This window comes from Scyliorhinus torazame, unplaced genomic scaffold (assembly GCF_047496885.1).
Source record: "Scyliorhinus torazame isolate Kashiwa2021f unplaced genomic scaffold, sScyTor2.1 scaffold_536, whole genome shotgun sequence".
In the NCBI taxonomy this organism is placed as follows: Eukaryota; Metazoa; Chordata; class Chondrichthyes; order Carcharhiniformes; family Scyliorhinidae; genus Scyliorhinus; species Scyliorhinus torazame.
The window spans coordinates 121,339-140,069 of NW_027308263.1; the positions used below are offsets into that span (position 1 = coordinate 121,339).

Here is an 18,731-nt window from a genome sequence, read left to right on the forward strand (position 1 = left end):
CTGGGATTCAGCTCTGAGGACAGGATCCAAAATGAGAAAGAAACATATTGGAAACAGGCAAACATGCAAAATATTAAACTGAAAGTGAAGTGGCTGCTGTCAGCAGGGTTTGCTTGCCCCATTCTTCCTGTATTCTTTGGCTCATACTTTGGAAATGTTGTGGAGCATTCTTCATTCCCAACGGGAATTGTGTTTGATCCAGACACCACAGACAATAACAAAAATGCACACTGTCCATTTTTGGGGGAATTGTGTGAGTGGAGCTGCACCAGGTTCCCAGGTTCGATTCCCGGCTTGGGTCACTGACTGTGCGGAGTCTGCACGTTCTCCCCGTGTCTGCGTGGGTTTCCTCCGGGCGCTCCGGTTTCCTCCCACAAGTCCCGAAAGACGTGCTGTTAGGTGGATTGGACATTCTGAATTCTCCCTCTGTGTACCCGAACAGGCGCCGGAGTGTGGCGACTAGGGGATTTTCACAGTAACTTCTTTTTTTTTGTTAAATATTTTTTATTCTCCCCCATTTTCACATTTTCTCCCACATTTACACCCACCAACAATAAAGAATAATCAGTAACAAATATGTCAATCTCCATATAAATAACAACAATCCCATCCTCCCACCAAACCCAACACATTAGCCCGCATGTTCACACAAACAAATGACAAAAAGGAATTTGGGATCACCCATAGTCACCATTAACACACACAGCCCCCCTCTCCCCAACCCTCCCACCCATACGCCTCAACTAATGTTCAATGTTCTCCAGTTCTTGAAAGTGCATAATGAATAATGCCCTTGAATTGTAGAACCCCTCCATCCCTCCCCTCAGTTCAAACTTAACCTTCTCAAGAGTCAAGAATTCCAACAGGTCCCCCCGCCAGGGCACAGGGTAGAGAGGTTGCTCTCCAACCTATCAGGATCTGCCTTCGGGCGATCAACGAGGCGAAGGCTACAACATCTGCCTCCGCACCCGTTTCCAACCCTGGCTGGTCCAACACCCCGAATAAGACCTCCCGGGGGCCCGGGTCCAGTTTCACGTGCATCACTTTAGAAATTACCCACAAAACCTCCTTCCAGTAATCCTCTAGCTTTGGATAGGACCAAAACATATGAACGTGATTAGTGGCCGCCGACACTACCCCCTTCTCCAGTCCCCCTGTCGTCAGCACCTCCTCCAGCAATGTGGAGGCCGGCTCCACCGGGAAGCTCTGTAACTCCTTTCTGGCAAAATCTCAAACCTGCATGTATCTAAACAATTCCCCCTGCTCCAGCCCATACTTCGCTTCCAGCTCCTTCAATCCTGCAAACCGACCCCTAAGAAACAAATCTTAATCCCCTTCTCCTCCCATTTCCGAAAATTTCCATCCCACCTCTCTGGCTCAAATCTGTGGTTTCCCCGAATCGGCATTTCCCTTGACCTTGCCCCCAACCCGAAGTGTTGCCGAAACTCACAGTAACTTCATTGCAATGTTAATGTAAGTCTACTTGTGACCTAATAAAGATTATTATTATTATTATTATTATTAAGAGGCATGGTTGCGGGAGCTGCCTACGCGCTGAATATCAAGGGTGAGCCAGTGCCTACAGGATGATAAATGGACCTGTTCGTCTAGGCCCGATCTGATCACCTTCCCTCTCTTAGTTTCCACCCCAGGTGTGACTCTCAGAAAGATTGATTCTGTAACCAGGACAGGGCCACATTTTAGATTGTAAACTGGTGCCTGATGCTCCACAGATTTCTCACCCGAGGTGAATAATTCTGGTTGAGAAGGTCTGGGAGTTCAAGGCAAAGCATATGGAAGACCTCTGTCTGTACTGCGGAGGCAGACATGTCACAGCTGTATTGTGCAGTATAATGGTGATCAGCAGATCAAGCCTTAATCTGAGACTGGAACACAGTACTGTCCACGTTGTGATGTCGAGAGTGATGGTGTGGAGAGAGAGTCTGAGAGAAGTTGGCATGAAGATAACATCCAGACAGGGCTATGCCTTGGAGACATATGTATATTTTGTGTTAACAATAAGCAGTTTGTATTTATTCAGACTCCCCAGTGAGTCAATCTTACAACATGGTGGCAGTGGACTTTTTAGCTCTTGGACTGTGAGCAGAATTAACAAAAAAAGGTTTGAAAAAAAGGCTTTTGGGCAGCACGGTAGCACAAGTGGATAGCACAGTGGCTTCACAGCGCCAGGGTCCCAGGTTCGATTCCCTCCTGGTTCACTGTCTGTGCGGAGTCTGCACGTTCTCCCCGTGTCTGCGTGGGTTTCCTCCGGGTGCTCCGGTTTCCTCCCACAGTCCAAAGACGTGCAGGTTAGGTGGATTGGCCATGCTAAATTGCCCTTCGTGACCAAAAAGGTTAGGAGGGCTTATTGGGTTACGGGGATAGGGTGGAAGTGAGGGCTTAAGTTGGTCTTGATGTGCTGAATGGCCTCCTTCTGCACTGTATGTTCTATGTTATTCTATGTAAATGAATAAACCTCAAGAGAGGCCAAGATTTCCAACTTTGTTCTTTTGTTTCTCTCTTTCTCCATGGCCATCTCTCTTTTTCGCTGTTCTTCTGTGTGTCTCACTTTTTGTCTCTCGTGTTTTTTCCTTCCTTAATTGCTTTTTTTCCTTCCATTCTCTTTGTCTCTTTATTTCCCCCCTTTGTATAGACTCAGGCTGTTGAGGCTGCTCCAGCAGAAACGGAAATGGAGGCAGAAAACATGATAGTTTAAAAAGTTAATTGGATAAATGTTTTGAAGGAAAGAGGGGAGTGAAGGTGAAGCTAAGTGGGTGACTGGAAAGCTGACACTGGTGTCCTGGAACCTTTCTGAATCTGCGTCTCTTCTCCACAATCCCTGTCCCTCTCTTCATATTCAATTATTAGGCATATGTCTGCTTCCTCTCTGTTTACTCTTCCTCTTTCTTTGACTGTTTTAGTATCTTTCACCCCTTCTGGCTGTGTGCGTCAGTCTCATTCTATCTTCTACTTTCTCTTTCTCTCTTACACTACCTCTCCTCCAGTCCACCTTTCCCTCGGCGTTCCTTCTTTCATTTTCACTCGGTTTTGTTCCTCCCCCTCCCTCCTCTCTCAAATTAAGATTATTTACAGTCACGTATTTCCATTCAACATGCCAAACGATCTTTCAACTAAGGTCTAAAAGTATGGTGATCGATCAATCCAAAAGCTCGCACCTGACCTCGAGACCTCTCACCCTAGGAGTTCTTGATTATTGCAAAAATGATAAATTTCTTCAATTGGGATGGAGCCCGGCATCTGCCTGGATGGAGATCAAAGAGTCGGTTTGTGTGGAAAATGATGTGAATCCACAGGGAAGGTGGGAGAGGCACTAAAGTTTTGTGTTCCGGCCAACTACACATCACGAAGGCAATTTTCATGCTTATCACTGTTTAGATAGGGAAATGAATGGGGCCCAGTGAATCTGAGTGTGTGCAGTCGACCAGGGCCAAAGAACCAAGTGAGATCGAGGAGAAGCTTTTTTTTCACGAGTTGTTGTGATCCTGACTGGAACGCACCGCCTGAAAAGTGAGTGATGGCAGATTAATTAGAAACTTTCAAAAGGGAAATGGATAAATACTTGGAAAGGAAACATTAGCAGTGCTTTTTAAAATCAATTTTCTACGGGATATGGAGGTCGCTGGCTCGGCCAGAATTTGTTGCCCTTCCCTAATTGCCCTTTGAGGAGGCGGTGGTGAGCTGCCTTCTTGAACGCCGCAGTCCATGTGGTGTAGGTACACCTGCTGTGCTGTTGGGGAAGGAGTCCCGGGATTTTGCATCAGCGACAGTGAAAAAAACAGTGATGTATTTCACAATCAGGTTGGTGAGTGACTTGGAGGGGAACCCTAGGTGCCGATGTTTCCATATATCTGCTGTCCTTGTCCTTCTAGATGGCAGTGGTCGTGGGTTTAGAAGGTGCTGCCTATGGAGCCTTGGTGCGTTCCTGCAGTGCATCTTGTAGATGGGACACACGGCTGCCACTATGTGTCGGTGGTGGAGGGTTTGAATGTTTGTGGAAGGGGGAGCAATCAAGCGGACTGCTTTGTCCTGGATGCTGTTGAGCTTTTTGAGTGTTATTGGAGCTGCACTCATCCAGGCAAGTGGAGAGTATTCCATCACACTCCTGACTTGTGCCTTGTAGATGGTCGACAGGCTTTGGGGAATCAGGAGGTGAGTTACTCACCACAGGATTCCTCGCCTCTGACCTTCTCTTATAGCCATGGTATTAATATGGCTGGTCCAGTCAGTTTCTGGTCAATGGTAACCCCCAAGATGTTGATAGTGGAGGATTCAGTGATGGTAATTCCCATTGAAGGTCAAGGGGAGATGGTTTGATTCTCTCTTATTGGAGATGGTCATTGCCTGGCAGTTGTGTCGCACTAATGCTTCAAGGAAGAGGCAGAGGAAAGTGGAGTTAATTGGATAGCCCTTTAATAGAACTGACACAGTGCAATGTTCTTCAAGGCCTCTTCTGTGCTGTAGTCATGTTAGACATCAGCCACGGCTCAGTGAGTGGCGTTCTTGTCTCTCTGTCAGGCAGTTTGTGTTTAAACACACCGTAGAGACTCGTGTGCAAAATCCACAATGACACTCCCAGTGCCAGTAACAAGGGAGTACTGTACTGCCAGAGGTACCATTTCCCAGGTGAGACATTAAACCAAACCCCTTTCTGTCCTCACAAATGGATCTAAAGGGTGCAATCTAACAGAAAAGTGGCAGGTTTTGCTGGGTATTTTCCGTCGGCTCTACCGGCGAGTTCCCCACCGCTATCTGACGACACGTTAGTCACTTTTTTGGGCCCTGGGGAGTTTCTCACCGATTTAGCCCAGAATTATCTTCATCACTGGGGAGCTGAACGCCGAGATCGGGCCTCCATTTTGAAAGGGTGCCCGATCTCTAAGTGAGCTTGTGGGTCGTTTCCCCCCCCCCCCCCCACTCATGGGTAATGTCCCCCTATACACATAGGCATTACCCCCTCCCCCCCCCCCTCCCCCAGGTGTGGACCCCCGCCACGGGGTTTCTGAGGGCCCCCCTCTTCAGGCCCCCCACACTCCCTTTCCAGGACGGGAAGCCCGCCAGAAGATACACCCGGCATCTACTGGCCACGTCGCGCTCCCGTTCGAGGGCGACGTGGCCGGTAGATCGCGCCCAAAATATCCAGTAACATTATTTGAAGAGGAGAAATATTTATCCCTCAGGGACAACTCATTTACAACTGTTCCTGAAGTGTGGGAGGGGGTAAAATTCACTGGTGTATCTTCAGCATTTTACAGTGGTGTTTTTTTTAGTGTGCGTGCTCAGTGATAATGGTTTGGCTCATTTTATTCCCCCCTGCTTCTGTTTGTAACGCACAGCAGTCCACAATAATAAACGGAGCCTGCAGAATTTCCAGGGTTGAATGCGAAACACAGCAGTAAATATGAGACCGAACCATTTTGATGTCTCCCCCTGCTTGTTTTAATTGGCTGGTTATGAGAGTGGCCATCAGCCAGTGCTTTTGCCAATTAGAGCAGAGCAGTGATTCTCTGCTATTGGCCGCCCAGTGCTGGTGACATTTAAGCACGATTGGATGAGGTGTGCACTTGATGGAGAGCAGCACGTTGACAGAGAGTCGAATGTGAAAGGAGAAGGAACCAGAGAGAGAGAAAAAATAAGCACAGCTGGAACAAATGGAGTTTAAAAACACAGCCCCCGCCCCCCCTTTCTGTTTTATTTCCGAGACTAAAGATGTTAGACTCGCATCGAAAGCTGGAGGGCCTTAAAGCAGAAATACGATAGAGTTCCTCCTACCCTGAATTTACCCAGCAACAAACAGGGTCATCTAATTCCAGGGATGTTCCTGATTCGATTCCAGATTCAGGGTGTGGATGGAAACCCTGTAGATTGTCCCCAGAACCTTTGGATGAGGGAAGAAAAAATTGACCAAGGTTCCATCACCGCAGTAAACTCTATTATGCATCTGGTGACAGGTTATCTCTCGTCAATTGTTGGCAAGTGGGCGCATGTCATTTATGCATGCACGCTTGTTGGGTTAGGCTTGGTTTAGGCTTAGCTGTGATGCCCTCTCTAATTGAATAGCCCATCCACACTCACCCTGTGCTCTCAGCTCACATGAATGACCAGTTGGGTGAAGTGGTCTAGGGAACCGCAAATAGCCACTTTTGGAGATTGGTAGATGGGTTAAGTTACCAAGATTTGGGGCCTTGATACCTGAAGACATGTCTACCAATGGTGGAGTGATAGAAATGCAATGATTCATGTTGTAACCCTCACGAGAGTTACGGGATGTGGACTGTCATGTTCCCCGTGACCTCGGATGGCCACGAGCTTCTCCGTTCAGTGGCGGGGCTTTCCCTTAGCAAGGAAAGCCAACCGGACATAAAAATCCCAACCCGGGTGTGGGGCGGCGTGGTGGAACTTGCGAGAGAATGGAGTTGTACATCGTAGGTTATCGTGTCAGTAAAACTTTTGTTGCTTTCATCGTCGCTACCTTGTGGTTGCTCTGTCTGAATCTAACAATTCACAAGAGGCCGGAATTGGAGGAATGAAGAAATCCCTGTGGATTGTGGGACTGGAGGAGGTTACATCAAAAGGGAAGGGAGAGATTTGAAAACAAGAAAGAAAATCTTTAAAATGAAGCTTTGCTGTACTGGAGCCAGTGTAAATGAGGTTGATGGTGAGCAAGACTTGATGCAGGTTAGGATGCAGACAGCAGAGCTTTGAATGAACAAACCCCTGAATGAAAGTGGTGGTGAAGCCAATGCTATAAAGGAAAAGAATGCAATATTTCCATTTTCATTTTGCTTTTCGCAACCATTAGTCATTCCAAAGTGCTTTACGGCCAATGAAGTCCGTTGTGAAGTGCAGTTACTGATGTAATGTAGAAAATGCAGCAGCCAATTTGCACACAGCAAGCTCCCACAAACAGCAATGTGATAACGACCAGATCATCTGTTTTAGTGATGTTGATTGAGGGATGGGAATCGGCTGGGACACGGGCACAAATTCCCCTGATTTTCTTCAAAATAGTGCCCTGGGATCTTTTACAGCCCCTGTACAGGCAGACGGGCCTCGGTTTTGCATTTCACCTGAAAGGCAACAAATCAGCCGGTGCAGCACTTCCTCGACATTGCACTGGAGTGTCAGCCTCCATTTATGTTCTCAAACCCTAGAGCTGGACTTGAACTTTGTGACACAGAGGCAAAGACTGCTACCAACTGAGCCAGGACTTATACAGTTAAAGAAAGACCACGTTCACAGGGTAACAAGGGCTAGGCAATAAATGCTGCCTGTTTAGTGTTCCCCAAATCTCAAGAACAAAGAATTTAAAATAAAAATTGCCTGATTGTCCATTGCCAACTGAGAATGGAAGCGGAGGGTCATTGAATGCCTGTGGTTTAGTGAGGATGCCGGGTGCAGCCCCCCCCCCACCCACCCCCGGCTCTCTTTGAACTGATGTCTTGGCCACAGTGCAGGGACCCACTTCAAAGGCCGAACATCTTACTGAGCCTGTTTCTGGTGGTCACGTGGGCTTTTCGCTCCTTTGTTGGTGGTTTCTCTCCAATAAAAGGACTGTCCTTCTGTTTGCGTTGGTTGCATTGTCGGCTGAGTGCGTGGAGGCTACTGGACGGCCATGGCTCTGTGTTTAAAAAAAAATGAAAAGAGAGAGTGCAAATAGATTCTTCATGTGTTGTATTATTAGTCAATAAAATTTTGGGTATTCTGTTCTGAGGTGATTCACAGTTTCTATGTGAAGCCAGTCCGGTAAAATAATGATCTGCTCAAGAGTGTGTTACATAAAATTATATCAGGTCTATAGAACTGAAAGAGGTCATTTGACCTATGCCAGCATTTAAGCTCTACGTAAACTTCCTCCCACTCCTCTTCAGCTCAACCTATCAGCATATCCTTCTATTATTTTCCCCCTCATTTGTTTACCCAGCTTCCCGTTAAATGTACCTGTGCTATTTATCTCAGACACTCCCTGTGGTGGCAAGCTTTATGGGCGGGATTCTCTCAGCCTGGGGCCGGGCCGGAGAATCCCCGTGACAGGGCCACGCCGCCCCGACGCTGGCACGCGATTCTCCGCAGAGGGGAGAATCGGCGCATTGGCGCGGCGCCGGTCGCGGGCCGCCATACGCGGCTGGTCCGCCGATTCTTGGCCCGGGATGGGCCGAGCAGCCGCAGTTAAAACGCTGAGTCCCGCCGGCACCGTCCACACCTGCTCGCAGCCGGCGGGAACTCCACGTGCAAGGGTCGAGTGGTAGCCTGTGGGGGAGGATGGGGGGGCTCCGACCCCGGGGGGGGGGGGGGGGGGGGGCTCCGATGCGGCCTGGCCCGCGGTCGGGGCCCACCGATCGGCGGGCCGGCCTCTCTGTCCCCCGACCACTTTTCCTACATGTCGGCCCCTGTACTCCAGTGCCATGTTGGGTCGGGGCCGGCGCGTTGAAGGAGGCCACCTCGCATGCGCGAGTTGGCGCCAGCGCCACGGCGCACAGTTCGCGCGGGATCGGCAGCTGGAGCGGCACAAACCACTCCAGCGCTGTGCTGGCCCCCTGTCGGGGCCAGAATTACCCCTGACAGTGGCCCGTTCACGCCGCCGGAAAACGCGACGGCATTTACAACTCTGCTGCGGGATGGGAGAATCCCGCCCCATATTCTAACCGCCCTCTGGGTAAAGACAATTCCCCTGAACTCCCCATTGGATGCTTAGCAGTCAATCATACAATTATGAGGCCCGCTTTTGGAACAGAAAATGTGAATTACATCATTTTCCTATCATTCTCAATGGGGGTAGTTTTCCATCTGTCCACACCGGCGGGGTCTTCCTTTCCCACCGATGGTGCACCCCTGTTCCGGGTTTCCCAGCGGCGTGGGGTGGATTCAGTGGGAAATCCCATTGACAGCGGCGAGACTGGAAGATCCTGTCGACAACCGGCGGTGGCCCACCACCTGTCGCTGAGAAACACGCGGCAGGGAGGCCAGAGAATCTCGCCCGTCACCATCACTTAAGTAGGCCTCCACCCCGTACGCCTAGTTCTCATATGAGAGAGATAGAAAGTACAGTAATTATTCAGGGAGAAAAGGAGGATTGTCACTCACTTCCTTTGTCTATTGAAATCACAACCAAGTTAAAAATTGCTCTGTCTTGAGGCATTCTTAGAAGTCAGCTGACACATTTTATGATGGTAGGTGCTGGTGGGCCTGACTGATGTTTGATGCTGTATTTGATTCAGAGAATGTATCAAAGGAGCTTGACCAATTGGAAGGAATGCTGCCCCACTTCCTGTATCCAGCCTCTCAGGATCTTGGCTGCTGTTACTCAAAGAGCTAATATTACATTTAAGAGGCATGTTGGCCTATAATTATTCAGCTGATCTCAGTCGGTGCTGTTTCAATAGGCCTCAAAGCACAGGGGTTGCCAATTCTCCGGGATTGCGCTGGAGCTTTCAGGAATTGATTATTAATAACCAGGACCCTGCCGCAAGCAAAACTGGGGAGGAAATTAAAGGGCGTGCAAATCCTTTGTTCATGTTTTTCAACACTTTTGTTTGTTAGTTACACAAATATTGGAAATGGGAACAAATTAAAAAAGGAAAAATGCGAATAAATTCTTCATGTGTTGTGTTGGTCAGTAGAAGTTTGGATCGGCTGATCGCGATTTCAGTGTGAAGCCAGTCCATGTCCCATCCTGAGTAAAATAATGGTCTCTTCTCTTTAAGGGTGTGTTGCATAGAGTCACATCTGAGTCGACAGAACAGAAACGGGCCTTTCAACCTAACAGCTCTTTGTCAGTGTTTATGCTCCACATAAACCACCTCCCACCCCTCATCATCTCACCCTATCCTCCTATTCCTTTCTCTTCATTCATCTGGCTTTCCCTTAATGGATAAGTTTGATCGGGCAAGTCTGCCACAGGCAGGAGATCAGGCGACAAGACTATGGAATAGAATCAAAGAGTGTTAACAGCACAGAAGGAGCCCACTTGGGCAGATTGGCCAGCAACTCTCCAGTCCCTCCGGCAACACCGCTGCAGAGGACAGGAAAGCAACGGCATCCACCCGCCAACCAGGAAAACAGAGGTGGGGGGTGGGGGGGGGGGGGGGGAAACAGCCCTTCAGTGGCCAATAATTAGGGATATTGCAGGAAAATGGTGTTGAAGTTGAAAATCAGCAATGATCACATTGGATAGCAGAGAGGACTCAAAGGGACTGAATGGCCTCCTCCTGCTCCTGATATTCTTATGATGGTATTCCCATGCACCTGCTGCTCTTGCCCTTGTCGTAGAGGTTATGTATTTGAAGGTGCTGCTGAAGGAGCCTCGGTGAGCTGCTGTAGTGCATCTTGTCGATGGCAAGCACTGCAGTCGGCGATGGAGGGAGTGAATGTTTGTTAAGGGGATGAGTGGATGTCAGTATAATGGGCTGCTGTGTGCACAATGGTGTTGAGCTCCTCAGATGTTGTGCTGCACCCATCCAGGTTATTAGAGAGTAGTCCATCAACTCCTGATCTATGCCTTGTAGGTAGGCTGGATCAGGCCTGTCTGCAATACACTCAAACACTCCTCCCTCACCCCCCCACCAAATTTGGCAAGCAAATAACACATACCATAGATGATGCACAGCCATTTGGAGTGTGGAGCAGCTGACACATAGCAAAACACAACCCAAAATGAGTCAGTGCCCACAGGAAAAGAGGAGGGTAGAGTATTAAGCACAGAAACAGGCCATTCAGCCCAGCTAGTCCATGCTATACGAGCATCCACCCACCTTACTTCCTCTAACCTCATCAGCATATCTCCCTCTTGTGTTTTTCTAACTTCTGCTTAACTGCATCAAAGCTATTCGCTTCTTCACTCCCAATGGTATTAAGTTCCACATTCTAACCTCTCCATTTGTAAAAAAAAAAATCTCTGGAACTCCGCATTGGATTTATTGGTGACAGCTTGCATTTAAGGTCCCTGCTGCCGGCCTCACTTGTAAATGAAAACACCTTCTCTACGTGTACTCAATTAAAACTTCTCGTAATCTTGAAGCCCCTTCGCAGGGCACTCATCAATCTTCCCTTTTCTAGAGAAAACCGCCCCCGCCTGGACAATCTTTTTTGACAGCTACAACCACTCAGAACTGATTTCATTCTAGTACATTTTTATCACACTTCCTTCAGTCCCTTTACATTTATTTATATTCGGACTTTTCTGCATGACCTCCTTCCCCTAACCTGATGTCATCGGCAGGTTTGTGGTGAAACACGAAGGAGAATGAAGCTGGGCCGACAGGGCCTTGCATTCTCACAGGTCCGCTTCTAAAAGCAAGAACTTGCATTTCTATAGATGTGACTCTATGCAACACACCCTTAAACACACCTTTCTATTCCTCTTGCATTCCGATGTGCTTTACAGTCAATGAAGTACTTACTTGAAATGTGGGGCGGAATTTAATGGAAAAATGTCTAACTTCATTTGTGGCGGGTTTTTTCAGGGCGTTTCCCGCTGGTTCTGTCGGTGAGTTCCCCACTGATATCAAATGATACTTTGGACGGGATTCTCCGTCCGAGCGAAATTAGGCCGGTGAATAATGGGAGATGCTGAAAATGGGAACTGCGCCAGGCGCCAAAGAGTTTGCGATGCAACCGGCCTGCTCCCGTAGGTGAAATCGGGAACCCACCGTAGCATGGCAAGGAAGCTATTATCACCAATTAAGCCCCAGTTCCATACAATTAACGGGAGCTACCCCATATCAAACGGCCTCCCATAATTCATCGGCCTCCCCAGCAAGTGGTCACGCTGGCGCCGATTAGACGCTAGGGGGCCAAACGCATGGAGCACCACCGATCAAACCCATAGATCGTGTGTACCTGTTCCGGGGGCAACCCTAGCCCGTCTGCCCCACGACCACCCATAACCCCCACCGACTGCCGAGGCACCTGGCCGTGCGGCTGAGGGCTATCGCTAATAGACAATTGGCAATTGTGGTTAAGTGAGCACTTCACACATCCGTGGGTGGACGGGCTATGTAGCTTGTGGGAGGCATAGCCTAGCATCCCAGTCACACCTTGATGCTTGGACATTGTGCCTGAACACTGTGGGAGGCAACACCACACACGCAGCAGCCAACATCCGAACACCCAGGGGATGGGACACAGCTCCAGGGACATATCCATGGCCGGAGGGTGGGTGAGTGCTACAGGGAGGGGGGCCAAGGGTTCGGAGGTCAGCTGCATTGTGGAAGCAAGTGACAGAGGAGTCATACTGGTTGTGGTCAAGGGTTTTTAATGTGTCACAGGTGTTCAACAATGCGCCACTCTCCCGATGCTGCTGCCCCCCTCTCCCCCACAGCCCCCTCACCCCCCCCTCCCCCCACAGCCCCCTCACCCCCCCCCCCCCCTCCCACCCCCTGGCTACCTTCCCCCCACACCCCGGCCTGTCCCCCCCCCCACTCTCCTGGTGCCCTCAGTGATCCTCAACGTACTTAAATCTCCTTGCACGCCCCCAGGATGACCACCTGAGGTGGAGGCAGCCAGCTGCTTACCACGTCCCGTGGCCTTCGATGCCTCTGGCGGGTGTCCTCTGGGTGTTCTGGGGTCGTAGAGCCCCGACGCACTTGTCGGCAGCACACGCACAGCTGTGCCATCCTGACTTCGAGATGTGGCCTCGGCAGAGGGGTGGAACCCGGGGGAGCTGGTGGCCACCATCCCCTCTCCATTTGGCGGGTCTGGGTTGGCACCCAGCGCCCTCCCCTCCCACTCGGTGCCCATAGGGCCCTGGGGTCCATCTCGAGATGGTTCAAGCCCTAGCTGCCCCTGCATCATCTGGCTCTTCCAGCCCTGGCGGGTCCCCATGGTCTGCACCATTGTGTTGATGCCCTCGACTATGCTCCTCTGTGACTGGGCCATGCTCTGCAGTGCCTTGGCCATTCCCATCTGAGAGCAGGACATGTTCCGGAGCACCTCATCAAGGTCAGCCTTGTACTGGGCCATGTCCCCCAGTGAGCCAAACATTCTTCTAAGGCCCTTAACCATCGCCATCACCGACTGTGCCACGCCTTGGACACTTTCACTCATGCAACCTACCTTGTGCACCAGGCTCTCATCTGCGGTCACCACCCTCGCAGTGTTGGCCTCAGTGCCGCGCACTGACGGCAACATCTCCTGCGCCCGTCGCCTCTGGGACTCCTCCAATCGGCTATGGACCTGCTGGAGTGTTGCTGACATCTCCCTCTGAATGTCCCGGCCACACTCTAATGTCTCCATCAGCTCCGGGTAACCCTGTTCCAGAGGATCAGCATCAGGCTGGGGCCCAGCTAGGAAATGGGATCCAGCAGACCCCCGAGTCTGGGAGTCCCTGCATCCACCTGATGTACATCAGCAGCTGTGTGGTGCTCACCAGATTGTGCCCCAGAAGCCTGACCACTAACATTTTCCAGCGAGGTGATGTGTATCTGCGCTGGTGGAAGGCGAGGATGACAGCTGTGGAGCACCCCGGATGGGCTGGCACCGTTGGCTGCAGGTCCTATGGGAGAATGGACATGTGGTCAGTGGGAGGGATGGGTCAGTCTGTGTGGTGTTAACAATTCGGGTTTGACAGGTCATCCGGGTGGGGGCCGGGGGAATCCTCACTTCTGCACCATGTTCCGACCTCCAAGGTGGTCATCGCTCGGTCTTCGGCCACCCCCGGGACCTCCAGCGTCCGTTCCTCATAGGTGGCGAGGACTCTGGTGCCTGGCACTCTGCGCCCGTCTGGGCCCTCTCCCGCTGGACCTCTCCTGCGGGGTCACAGAGGGGGCATCTTTAGCCACGGCGGGGGTGGGGGGACTTGGGGAGTATGGGAAGGAAGGGAGTATTATTGGGGGCGGGAGGGGGTCCGGTGTGAACTCACCCGAGCGGCCCTCTGGAGGTCGTTGACCTGCTTGCGACACTGGGTGACTGCCCTGTGGCTGACCCTCCTGGACCCTCAGGGGAACAGGGCCTCCCTTCTGGTCTCCACCGCGTCCACCAGTCGTCCCAAGTTGGCGTTGATATGTTAGGCAGGTAGGTTCGATGTGGACTGCACTCGATGCAGGGAAGCTAGAAACAGACGTCTAACACTGGAGAAGATCCAACACTGTTTTATTCAACGATAGAACTGATATACATATTCAACTGTGGGTCGACACTATACTGAACTGACTGGAGACCTTGTACTAGCCTGACCAGACTTACTAGCTACCGCATGGTGTTTGCACTGTGCTAGCTCGTGGACTCTGACTGTCTCAGTAGCTGGGTCCCGAGAGAGCGGGAAACCTAGTGCCCTCTGGCTTTATAGTGGTCGTGTCCTGTCTGGTGATTGGCTGCACTGTGCTGTGTGCTTACTGGTCATCCTGTGTGTCAATCACTGCCTGTCTGTATCTCATTATATACATGAGTGGATATTATGACAGGTGTCTCCATGGCGACATGACTGCGAGCGGGATGGGGTTGGCTGTGCAGGAGCAGTTTAAATTCTGTTGTCACTTGTTAGCAGGGGGGTGGCGAGCCCGGTCCCGGGCCAATCAGCTGGTGAACCACGATGAATCCCATGGGGCCTCATTAAGTGGACCAAATTAATGTTTTAACGCGGTGACGGCCTTGCCGGGCCGAGCATCAGGAAGCCGGCAGCAGTTTGCTCCGACACTTCGAAACATTTTGGTTAAATTGCATCCTTGGAATTATTTTCAGCCCTGGGGAGGTGAACTCCGAGATCGGGCCTGCCATTTAGAAAGGGTACCCCGATCTCTCCGTGAGCTTGTAGGTCCCTCAAACCACCTGGCCATGGGCAATGTCATCACCCCTCCCCCCGCCAACACACATGGTCATTTACCCCCCCCCCCCCCCCCCCCCCCCCCCCCCGCCCCCTCAAGTGAAGAAACCCTGCCAAGGGATCCCTGGGGCCCACCAGGCCCACTTACAGATCCCCCCTCCAGGACCCTCACCCATCACCCTCTCCAACCTTCCAGAGGCCCATCTTACTTGCCCTACACCCCCCCCCCCCCCCCCCCCCCCCCAACCTCACCCATCAAACGTCCCCTCCACCATCCTTTCATGGGCATGGCCTCCTCTGCCTTGAGCCCTGACAATGTTGCCCTGGGACCTGCCAGCTTGGCAGTGCCTCTCCGGCACCTTGGTAGTGCCAGGGTGGCAGTGCCAAGGTGCCATCTGGGACAAGCTGGGTGCCGTTCCACCTGGTCCATGTTTGTGCTGACCAGTACTGAACAGCGCCCAGCTGCAGCCTCGCTGGGGAGGTTGGCAGATCCCGGGTAAGCTCGCCTCAGTAGGTTTAAACCCTACTTAGGCGTCTGTTGTTGTGTCTCACCCCTTTTAGGCGGGATTCAGATTCCGACGCCACACGGGACTCTGGGTTATCCTATGAGGCGTGAAGGTTGTCGGGAAGCCTGCGGGAGGCCTCTCCCAGAATCTACCAGCCGCATTGCACTCGAGCGAGAAAGCAACGCGGCCGGTAGATTGCTCCTGTGCTCACTGTGGTAATGGTAGAAACACAGCAACAAATTTGCACATAGCAAGCTCTCACAAACAGCAATGTGACAATGACTGGATCATCTGGGGGGGGGGGGGGGGGGGGGGGGGGGGTTCTGTTTATTAAGAATTGTACTTGTTCCAACTATTCCACAGAGTTGCTTTGAGAATCAGCTCATCTCACACGCTGACCACCAGGAGGTGCAAGACTTCCATCGGGGCTGATTGATGCATTATATTCCAGCCCCCCTCACCCACACTCCTGGTTGGCAGAGAAATGCCTTCCATTGCTAGGGGTCCTCGTCCCAGCTCAAATATTCCTCTGATATACTTCGCCCAACTGCTCATGGTTAAATCTAGACAATTTTTCCCCCTTTAATTTTCAAATTTAGAGTACCCAATTCATTTTCTCCAATTAAGGGGCAATTTAGTGTAGCCAATCCACCTACCCTGCACATCTTTGTGGATGAGCAGAGGGATCTAGGTGTCCATGTACATAGATCCCTGAAAGTTGCCACCCAGGTTGATAGGGTTGTGAAGAAGGCCTATGGAGTGTTGGCCTTTATTGGTAGAGGGATTGAGTTCCGGAGTCGGGAGGTCATGTTGCAGCTGTACAGAACTCTGGTACGGCCGCATTTGGAGTATTGCGTACAGTTCTGGTCACCGCATTATAGGAAGGACGTGGAGGCTTTGGAGCGGGTGCAGAGGAGATTTACCAGGATGTTGCCTGGTATGGAGGGAAAATCTTATGAGGAAAGGCTGATGGACTTGAGGTTGTTTTCGTTGGAGAGAAGAAGGTTAAGAGGAGACTTAATAGAGGCATACAAAATGATCAGGGGGTTGGATAGGGTGGACAGTGAGAGCCTTCTCCCGCGGATGGATATGGCTGGCACGAGGGGACATAACTTTAAACTGAGGGGTAATAGATATAGGACAGAGGTCAGAGGTAGGTTCTTTACGCAAAGAGTAGTGAGGCCGTGGAATGCCCTACCTGCTACAATAGTGAACTCGCCAACATTGAGGGCATTTAAAAGTTTATTGGATAAACATGGATGATAATGGCATAGTGTAGGTTAGATGGCTTTTGTTTCGGTGCAACATCGTGGGCCGAAGGGCCTGTACTGCGCTGTATTGTTCTATGTTCTATCTTTGGGTTGTGGGGTGAGACCCACGCAAACACGGGGAGAACGTGCAAACTCCACACGGACAGTGACCCAGAGCCAGGATCTAACCCAGGACCTCAGCGCCGTGAGGCAACAGTGCTAACCACTGCGCCATCGTGCTACAAGGTTAAGTCTAGACAATGAGTGCTGACAGCAAATTGCAGAATGGAGAGATGTTCCAGATGTTCCCAATCCCTCTCCATGCACACATGTTTGCTGGGAAATACTGGGAAAATATTGGGAAAAATACTGGGAAAACTTAGCGGGTGTGGCAGCATCTGTGGAGAGGGAAACGGAGTCAATGGGTGCGATTCTCTGGGCGCGTTGCCCCCACCGCCAATCCAGATGTTCCTGGTGAATAGCGGGAGTGCCCCTAAACGGAGATTGTGCCGACCGCCGCGTTCGTCGCCGTTTTTAGTCGTAAAATGCATTTAAATATGGGCAGCCTAGTCGAAGCCGGAGTCTCCTGGATTCTGGGATTGACCCGCACAGCGTGATGCTGGCGGTAATCAGTACAGATGCCCATCAATGGAGACCAGGTGTGATGACCACCCTGGGAGGCCACGGGTGACCGGGACAGAGCAGGGTAATTAATAGCTGAATAAAGGTCAGCTCTGCCTGGACACAAAACCATGAGAACAAGATACAGACTGGCACGTGGGGAAAACTGATTCAAAATGGAGGGCAGAGTTCATGGTCTGAAATTGTTGAACTCAATGTCCAGTGTCCAAAACACTCTGAAGTGGAAGATGAGATAAGTTCCTCCAACTTTCGTTGGGTTTCACGATACTGGATAGTGACTTGGAAGGAGATACTGACTACATTTGGCTCCTCACTCTAACAAACTGAGTTAAAACAATGGCAGCATCGTTCATGATATTTCCACTTGAAATCGGCTGTCAGATGCTCAGTGGGGTGTGCCGAAACGCATTGCGACAGTGGGTCCACCCGTCATTATTTCGATGAGAGAAAAAAAATTGCAAAACTGAGATTTCTCGGCTTTTGTTCGGCAAGAGTATTAACGGTTATGGAACCCGGGTGGTTAGATGGAGTTAAGATAAAAGTTGGCCACAACCCCAACTGAATGGTAGAATATCTTTGAGGGGTTGAATGCTCCCGTGCTCCTACATCAATGCTGAATACAATCATCAACAGCTGTTATAAGATATTCCTTTTCTCTCTGTTAAAGGTTGAGTAGGAAAAACACGTCGAGCTTGGTGCATTTCCAACTGGGCTCTCTTGCTCAGATTCAGCAATATCCAGTGACCAGAAGCAGCAGTGTGGTCACCAGTATGTCAAAACGCTGGACTGATCTCGGCAGGTACGTTTAGCCTAATGATCTGTGAAACATGTTTTGCACTGCTGTGTTAGGGACCATCCTTAAATCTTGACAAGATAACACGGTCCTATTCTACATCTTTCCACACTCAATGGTTGTGATAATCAATCAAAAAGCAAACTGTGCATTTAAATTGAAATCAACAACTTGCAAATCAACAATTTGAATTGCGTTCCTATATCTTTAAAATCATTTATGGGGGACTCAAATATTACACAGTACTTCGCCAGAGCTACTAGCACATAAAATGTAACACCTAGCCAGATCTTAGGACAACTGGCCAAAGATTCAGGCAAAGAAGTAGGTTCTAAGGAGTATCATACAGGAGGCAGAAATATTTAGGCAGAGGATTCCAGAGCCTTGGGCATTGACAGCTAACGGCAGGGCCATCAATAATGGAACAATAGAATGGTGTACAAGTGGCTGGAGCTGGAGGAGTGTAGAGATCGCAAAAGTTTTTGGGGTCGGAGGGGATTACAGAGATAGGGAGAGGCGATGAATTTGAAATAATTTTAAAATTGAGGCATTGCCAGGCTGGAAGGCAATGGAAGCCAGTGCACACAAGGGTATAGGATGAACAGGACTTGCTTCACATTAGAATGTGGACACTAGAGTTTTGGATGAGCCCAGGTTTAAGCAGGGTAGAACAAAGAACAATACAGCACAGGAACAGGGCCTTCGGCCCTCCAAGCCTCTACCGGTCATGATACCAACCTTTGCCAAAACCCTCAGCACTTCCT

General features: G+C 50.4%; 1 long non-coding RNA gene across 2 annotated transcripts in view; it reads left to right on the plus strand.

The window, feature by feature from the left end:
* LOC140406449 (uncharacterized) overlaps positions 1-17,941 on the plus strand; it is a 104,446-nt gene extending 86,505 nt beyond the window's left edge. The window contains exon 4 of one of the 2 annotated variants that reach the window (XR_011939154.1): positions 17,842-17,941. This is a non-coding gene — a long non-coding RNA (uncharacterized lncRNA). The remainder of the gene's footprint in view (positions 1-17,841) is intronic. The other variant, XR_011939155.1, reaches the window with a different exon arrangement.
* The last annotated feature ends 790 nt before the right edge of the window (positions 17,942-18,731 follow it).